This window comes from Hevea brasiliensis, chromosome 10, assembly GCF_030052815.1.
Source record: "Hevea brasiliensis isolate MT/VB/25A 57/8 chromosome 10, ASM3005281v1, whole genome shotgun sequence".
Classification (NCBI taxonomy): Eukaryota; Viridiplantae; Streptophyta; class Magnoliopsida; order Malpighiales; family Euphorbiaceae; genus Hevea; species Hevea brasiliensis.
In genome coordinates, this window is record NC_079502.1 from 24,089,424 (window position 1) to 24,098,882 (window position 9,459).

Consider the following 9,459-nt stretch of genomic DNA (forward strand, 5'->3'; position numbering starts at 1 on the left):
CATTCGATTTTTAAATAGAAACGAAAATTCCATTTCAAATCTATTTGTAAAATTTTGAAACCGAATATTTTGCTATTTTGAATTAGAAACAGATATTCGTTTCTAATCCGTTTTAAATTACTAGGAAAATATTTATTTTTTTATTTAATACATTATTTTCTACATTGAAGTATATAATATAATATTAATTTTAAATGCTCAATATCATAATATTTATAATATCAGGCTATCAAATATCAAATATCAATCAATATTATATATAGGTATGACAGTGAAGTGTTTTGAGAATAATGTACTGTATGAAAAAATAAAATATCATAATAACAAAAAAACAAACAACTTGTCATAAACAATATCATCACTAATCACTACTATCGGCCTTTCTACCATCATCCTGATGAGTTACAATTGGAGCTGGCGCTGTAAACTGCGTACCCTGCATCATTTGCGCCATTATATTTTGCATCATTTGTTGCATGCGCTCCTCCAATGTCTGCTCGCTTTATCGGTATCTCTCCTCTAGCATCAGGTCGCACTGTTGATCATAATATAAGAGTGATAAATGTTAAAACATATAACTTGAGTTGATTCAAATAGCTTATAATTTATATATTCTAATTTAGTTAATTATAATAAAATTAATTATATATATATAATTAATATATATATATATATATATATATATAAGTCTACATTAAAATATTATATTAAATCCTTATATAAAATTTAACACACAAAAATAAAAAAATAAATAAATAGATATGAACCCATATAACTAAACTATATGCCATAACAGTATAAGATTAAAAAACACAATAATTATTAAAATTAAAAGACATGAAAAAATAGATATTAGTATAGCAATAAAACAAACATACATTCTTTTATTTGTAATTAAATAAACTACATTTGGGGATTAAAAAGTACAGCCTTTAGTCAAATATAACTGGAAAGGACTAAATGCCACTGAGAAGAGTACAGGGGCTTTCCAAAAAACAGCATCAATATAGTGAAAAATACAATATGCAAAATAATTTGGAAGTTTTAACTTGAAATTAATAAAACATAAAGATATATTAACAATAATAAAGTATCAGTTCAGTACAAATAAAGAATATCAGCTAGTCCAACATAGAATGCCACGATTTCAATCTCCAACCGGCTTGTGAAATAAAATGCAAACAGAACTTTGTCATATCTAGAATCTGAAATAATTCTCTTCACAATCCACTGCGTAGTAAAAATTACAAAATAGGCACAAACATACAACCAATAATATCGTCAATTATTGAAATTTGATTACAAACTTCCATCAGTGTTTATTTTCTAGAAAATAAATTCCAAAAAGTAAACAACAGAACATACAGTAATATAACTTTTAAAGCAAGCACTAAATGTTACGAACATAACAAAGATATAACTTATGCTTTGATACCTATAACAAAATTAAACATGGACAGAAATTTATGTACCGTATAGATTACTAGAAATGGGCGACACCAAAAAGAACAAATTTGACAACATTGGAGCACTTTTTCCATCCACTATACATTGTTTGAAAGGTCATCCATAAGAGCATCCGCAGATCCATCAGCAGGAGCAGAGTTTTGTGCATTGGAGAGTTGTAATACCCTCACTTTAGGTAATCCGTACATTTTACTATTCTGATGATCAATGTCTATACAGACAGACAGAATGTCTGGAACTATATTTAATCTAAAGTGAAGAGTCCTAAATAATCTAAATAATGACTAAGAAAAATTTAAAAAAAAATTTAAGAAACGAAATGCAAGAAGGTTAAACGAACCGAAGCTCCGGTGATGGGTAACCCAACAGGAAGCAACTGTAAAGACATTTGCCGACCCTAGACGAGGGGAACCTTGTGAAAAAATTATTTGAGACTTAAGTGAAGGATTTCTGAGGTTCAGATGACAGTAGAATGCTAAGAAAATTTATGTAAATCGATACACACAATTTTAACTTGGTAAACACAATGAAGGACATTTTGGTCATTTCACATTTAGAGCTGATTTTTGACCAATTTGCCCATTTAAGTAAGTGAGATTTATGTCATAAAATATGAATAAATATTGATAAAAATTTAATTAAAAATGAATAAGAGAAAGAAGAAAGAAAAATAAAACAAATTGAAATTAAATTAGAATTATTATCTAAGCATGATGCAATTTAAAAAGTGTAACCAATCAAAATTAGACAAGCCTACTTATAAGAGATAAAAGGGATTAAAATGAAATAAAAATAAAAAAAATAAATCATCTCCTTCCTCATTTCCACTAGTTGGCCAAAACTCTATGCCCTAAGCCATCCTCCATTAAACCTCCATCAAGCTTCAAATTTCCACCATTTTCTATCATATTTCCCCACTCTCCAAATACAAAAATTATTTATTTCACTTTAAGAAGAAGATTAGTGGCAAGTAGAAGAAGAGAAATTGAAGAATTGGGAAGTTTAGAATCTTGCTTCAAGAGGTTAGTGCCAATTCTCACCCCTCTCTCTCTCTCTCTATTCATTGCTAAGGATTTAATTTGAGCTAGAATTTGTTGAAATTGAAAACAAATATACATGTTAGAGCACCCATGAATTTCGGCAGCCATGAGAAGATTTAGGGTTTGATGATTTTTTATGGAATTAATTGGTTTATTAGTATTGTTGATGAGTATATGTGATAGATAAGTTGATTAGTATGTGTTGGATGCAATTATGAATTGTGAGGGTTAGGGTTTGTGATAAATTGAGGATTTTATGTTTTGATGCTTAATTGGTGTTATTAAGGTCAATTAGTGACCATTTGATGTGGTTTGACCTTAAAAAGGAATTGGTTGTGGTATTGAATTGTGAATTGGATCTGCTGCCCTTTATGCTGGAAATTCTAGACTTTGAGTCCAGTAGGTTTGGCAGCCATAAGTTGAATTGTGTAGCTTCAATTGGTGTAAGGCCAATTGGAGGTGAAACTAGGGACATAATGTCACATTTTTCATAAAGAGATTCTGCCCAGAAACTAACACAAAGTGACCTAAAATTTGTTTGAATCTGGATAACCAAAATCTGGACTTGGAAAAATGACCATACGAGCAGTGATTGTTCAAATGGGCATAACTTTGTGTAGAGAGATCCAAATGACTTGATTCTTGAACCTATGGAAACATTAGATATAGTAGAACAATTTTCATAAAGAATAGCAACCCAAATTCTGACAATAACCTAATCAAATTGCTAACCAAATTTAATCCATCAAAACTGTGAGAACCAAACGGCCCAGAAAAATCTGGACACTGACCAATCCGGCCAGTTATAGTAAAAATGTCATAACTTGAGTTACAAAACTCCAAATTGAGTGATTCAAGAAGAGAATTAAATTAGAGACATTAAGGAACAATTTTGATGAAGAAAGTTTAGCCAAAATCCCACTGTAGATTGCTCCAATGGAGCAATAAATTTAGGAGATAAAAACTGAAATTTTAAAAATACTTCTAAGAAGACTTGAATTGTAATTGGCAATTAATGCCAACAACATTTTAATCCAAAATGTGGTATTATCATGAATTTAGAACTTGTATACATATTATTTATGAAATAGTCAAAATTTGTATGAATAGTAATGTGAATAGTAAACACAATGACATCAAATGCAAAGGACTAAAACCTAAGTTGCTAATATGCCCATGTATGCCTAGTTATGATTGGTTTGAATAGGTTGACATGCCAATAGGATTCTGATTTCAGTACTACTTATGGCTCTGTACTATTTCGTGATTTATGACCTTCGATCATTTTGTTATTCTTGACATACATGGCTTTGTGCTCAACTGATCTTATGGCTTATTAGTCATTCTGTTGCACACCTGACAGACACTATATGACCGATGGTGTGATGGCCCTAAGCACTTAGTACCTAGTGCTAATTTATTCATTTATCAAGTCCAGTCAATTTATATAGGTTGCTTGGGCAATTAAAATAAGTCTTAAAAATTTATAACTAAATAATGGACATAAAAACCACTAAATTAAGGACATTACAAACAGTTACTAAAAATTTAGTCTGTGTGAATTATTAGCATAATTTCTTTGTATTTAATTATTTAGTTTATTTTTATATTATATTGGCACCACTAAGCTTTATGCTAAGCGCATCGCTTTTTATCACGCGTAGGTACTGGAGATCAGGATAGAGAGCCCAGTAGACCATATATTGGGATTTTTGAGAGACCAAATCTGCACTTGAGTCTGGTGTCACTTCCTCTGCAGTGCATTTTGGTATGACCTGCTAGACTTCATCAAATATTTTGTATTTTGTATTTAGATATTAAATTTGTCATGTAAACTATATACTCATGCAATTATTTGTAAATCATGTAAATTAATGAAATTTGAGTATTTTGCTTATGAAATTGAGCATGCTTGTATTTATGCATGAAATGAATGAAATGTTGGAGTTTGAGATGTTGAAATGAAGTTTAAGATTTTGAAGAATTTATTTGTTTGAAACTATTATTGAGATTTTAAATAGGTGGAAAATCGTCAAATTGTTAATAAATTAGGGGAAACTCCGTCAGTTTCTCTGATTGACTAATGGAACTTAAATTAATAAAACAAAATGTGATTATTAGGAAATGTTATAAGATAAGTTCAAGCGCTCCGGTACCGAGTGTGACATGCCTTACTCGGCTACACTATAAGCGAGTAAGGGGTGTCACAAGAGCAGAGTTACAGCCATGGTTTTAACTTTAGGACCCCTTGATGGCTGTCAGCCACCACTATTATGAGGACAATATTTAAATGCTACAAGATAATCTGTTTCGATTAACATACCAAAAAATATTTTTATAAGAAGAATGATAAGAGGTATTTTTTTTAACATGATTTTCTATTTTATAGGTGTGAAATGTTAAGTTTAGGAAGTTACTGAGTTAATCAGGTCCTTAAGTTGATAATAAACTGCAATGTATATATATAGACCTGACCTCCAGGCTAGTTCCGATTCAAGGTTAGAGGGGACTTGAACTAGACCATAAGGTCCCTTTTGTTCTGCTTCCTGTTTCAGTTCTGCCATGGATCAAATCCAAGGTTGAAATTTTTTTTCAACTTTTTTAAAAGGAAAACGTCCAGTTTTGGCCCAGAACTGAACTAACCTATTCCAGTCTAGTCCAAAGCTAGTTTTGGTCAATCCAGTTTTGGCCAGCCGGAAGCTGGAAATGGATTAGAGAATCTTATAACTACAATGCAAAGAAAACTCAAAATTTGAAATGAACAGGTTAGAAAATCTAAAAAAAAAAAATTAATTGTTTTCTAAAATACATACATGGGAGTTATTCTGAACCAAGGTGTATACTCTCTTTTTTCCAGAACAAACGTTTACTAACCATCATCCATTAAATGTTTGAGCCCTTCTTCAACTATAAGCAATCTAAGTTTCTATGAACTATGATTCCATATTTAACAGATACTATCAAATCTACAAAAGGTCAAGTCAGAACTGTAGATTATAACAAAATTTCATTTATGCATTCCCCTTTTGATTTTGAAGCATTCTTCATTTTTTTAGTGTTCATCTATCAATTTTATATACAAGCTAGTAAAGTTGAGGCATGATACAAAGTTATTAGTTAATTTCAGCAGTAAAGTCTTCATAAGACCAGTTCTTTGTACCATATCTTAGTATCACATGTAATCTTACATTCTATACAATACAATGCCTCAAAGACCAGCTACTTAGACAACAGATATATGTCAAGAAAATTGAATGAGATCTAAGAAGATAATAAAACCGTAAGATTTTCCTGAAGCCATTGTGAATTCTTTGGACAATTGTGGCTATCCCACCACCAAGAATGCAATCGCCTAGATTCAGAATGCAATAAAGTTGCCATGATTCAAACCAAGAACAACAAAGCTACTGGTATGGACTTTGCAAATCTGGGTCCTTGCACCAGTAATAAAAACCCAAGTGTCGGATCCAGGCCAGACACTAATGATATGTAATTTCTTCCAACCACACAATTAAAATCTCATATAGTTTGCTAGATTTTTGTTTCACATCTCGCACCTACGCACACCTAGATCATCGAGAATCTTAAAATTAAATAAAATTTCAAGTAGTTATGCAATAAAATTTATAGAGTTATTATGCAGACTACCAGCTCATTTGAATAACAGTGAACTATTTCTCTAGCCAAAGGATTTAGAGCTGAAAAACCATAATCTCATAAATTCGTGCACAAGCCTAGGGTTTTTGACTAATACAAGTAAAAACCTAAATTCATCAAATTTTCACGAAATGCAAATGTTCTTATTTCCCAGAAGATTTTCAACATTAGAACCAAACCGACATTGAAAACCTAAATAATGCAATGGTTTAGGGTGAAGGAATATGTGCGTGAATACAAGAGGTAAAGAAAGATGGCAAGAATGGTAAATACATAGTAACCTTGAGGTCGATGTTGGAGCGTTGAGTGAGGAAAGGAGCAAAATTGGGTTCTTTGAGAATGTTCTTCCACTTGCCAGGACAGTGCTTAGCTACTCCGTTTAGCAGTGCCCCCCCTCCTCCTCCACCGTCCATTTTTGCTTCTGGTTTCCCATTATACCCCTGCCCCGCTGCACTCTTCCTTGCGCTCTCTCACACTCGATTTTTGTTTTTTTGTTCGCAACGATAGTGGAAAGACATTTGTTTCTTCCACCCGCTTTTCCCTGCAATTTATAATAATATTATTAGGATTTCATATTTAAATGAAAATAAATAATTTATTAGCACCTTAGAAATGAGAACTGTTTGATATAATTAGAATCAATTATATATAAAGTACAGAATTTAAATTCTAATAAAATCAATTATATATAAAAAAAATAAATATTTTACTATTTTTTTAAATATACATTTTTAAAACTATTTCTGCAATTATTTTAAAATTCAAAATATTGTCCAAAACATCTAATTGTCTGATATATGCAAAATTTAATGATTATATATTTATTTTTTTAATTTAAAATTTTAAAATTTAATTTAAAAATTAATTAAATTTTGACTTTAAAATTTAGTACATAAAATAAAAATTATATTGATTTTGAAACAGATAGAAATCGGTTTCTAAATAAAATTATATTACAATTTAAATTTTAAAACCGAAAGTAACCGGTTTCTAAATAACTTAAAGATTTTGAAACCGATAGAAATCGGTTTCTAAATAAAATTATATTACAATTTAATTTTCGAAACAGTAAGTAATCAATTTTTAAATAACTTAAAAAATTAGAAACTGATATAAATCGATTTCTAATTTGACTTTAAAATTTAATCAATAAAATTAGATTACAATTTAATTTTTAAAATTAAAAGTAATCAATTTCTAAATAACTTAAGGATTTTGAAACCGATAGAAATCAGTTTCTAAATAAAATTACATTATAATTTAATTTTTAAAATCAAAAGTAATCGGTTTCTAAATAACTTAAGGAATTAGAAACTGACATAAATTGGTTTTTAGATATAAATAGAAACTGACATAAATCAGTTTCCAATCTGAATTTAAAATTTATTAAATAAAATATATAATACATAAATTTTGAAATGAAAAGCTATCGGTTTCTAGGTGTAGATGAAGAATTTAGAAACTGACAAAAATTGGTTTCTATTTTGACTTTAAATTTAGTAAATAAAATAGAAATTATATTGGTTTTGAAACTGATTGAAATCGATTTCTAAATAAAATTATATTAAAATTTAATTTTTGAAACCGAAAGTAATCAGTTTCTAAATAACTTAAGGAATTAGAAATCGATATAAATCGACTCCAAATTTAACTTTTAAATTTAATGAATAAAATTGATAATAGATTTATTTTGAAACTGACATGAATCAATTTCTAAATATGTACATATTTTAAAACCGAAGGTAATCGGTTTCTAAATTTAACTTTAAGAAATTAGAAACCAGCGATATTTGGTTTCTAATATGACTTAAATATAATGGAACTAGTTTTGAGCCTTCAAATTAGAAACGAAAAATGATTTAGTTTCAAATGTTGGTTTGTAATTGATTTTGTAACACCCCTCACCCTTCTACAGTGTAGCCGAGCAAGGCGTGTCATACGGATTGCCGGAGTACCTGATCTTATATGATTTCATTACAGTTCTTGATTTACTTGTTCAAAAACTTTATCTAAGGTTTAGGCTATTTTTACTGTTTATCAAAATCTGACTAATTTGGAAATTTTAAAAATTTTAATGACAATCCAGCAGAGTGCCGGTTGTAATTTGGACTAACAATTCTTCTGTGTAACAGCCCGAACCTCCGAGTTATGAATAGTGCCATTTTTTGTCCGTGACTAGTACGATTCAAAGACACCTTGAAGACTAAAAATAAATTAAAAATTAATTGAGATAGATATAATAAAAATTCAAGTGAAGCAAAGACCTAAGGATTTAACGGGTATCAAAAAAAAAAAAAAGGATTATGACCCAATGAGGGGCATTTTGGTCAATTCACTTCAAGAGTTAATTTTTGACCAAAATATCAATTTAATTAAATGAAAATAAAATATTGAATTATGAAGAAATATTGAGAGAAAAATTAGAGTAAAAGTGAAAAGAAAATAAAAGAGGCAAAAATCTAGAATTTTAAATTGCATTTTTGACCAAAAAAAAAAATTAAGGGACCAATGGGCTTGTGACAATTAAACTTAATTAACTAATTAAAAGAAATAAAATGGGTATGAAAGAAGACAAACCCCTCCCTTTTATTCTCTATGTGCCACCACCCATCTTCACTCTCCCTTTCTCTTCTTTTCTCTTCTTCTCCAATCTTCTTCCACCATTGTTTTTCCTTCTAAGTCTTGATTCACTTCAATTCCCTTCATAAATCCCATAACCCACTAAAAGAAAAGATCAAAGAGAACTTTGATTGAGGTATTGGAGCAAGTAGAGCAAGAGAAATTGGAAGAAAAATTGAAGTTAGAAAGAAATCACTTGAGGTAAGTTTCTTTTCATGTTAGATTAGTTGTGTAAGCCTTGAATAAAGTTAACTTATGATGAAATTTCATGAGAAATTGAAAGGAAACATGTATGGAAATCTAAACTAGGGTTTTGGCCAACTTAGAGGAAATTAGGGTTTTGATGTATTTTAGTTAAATTAATGATAAATTTAAGTTAAATTGAAGTAGTATGCATTATTGAGAGTAGTAAGATTTCATGAGATTGCATAAATTGAATTATGGGAGATTAGGGTTTATGGAAAAATTGGGTTTTGGTGCTAGAGAGTGAAATTGGTGTGTGTAGTATTAAATTACGATCATTTGAGGTTAGTTTAGTTTGAATTGACATTGGGTTGATGAATGGAAGTAATGAAATGGTAGGATTAAGGAAAATTGCAAACTTTGGTGTTTGAAAATTATGGAGTTTGTGCTAGGAAGTGCCATTGATGTGTCAATGCTAAATTATAGTCATTTT

The 9,459-nt window shown here is 29.7% G+C and overlaps 1 non-coding gene across 1 annotated transcript; it reads right to left on the bottom strand.

Annotated features, from left to right (window-relative positions):
- Window positions 1-234: 234 nt before the first annotated feature.
- On the bottom strand, window positions 235-6,699 carry LOC110660541 (uncharacterized). The gene is made up of 2 exons (XR_002495951.2): window positions 6,446-6,699; window positions 235-535 (listed from the first exon to the last, which is right to left on the bottom strand). It is a non-coding gene; the product is annotated as an uncharacterized LOC110660541 (transcript).
- Between the last annotated feature and the right edge of the window lie 2,760 nt (window positions 6,700-9,459).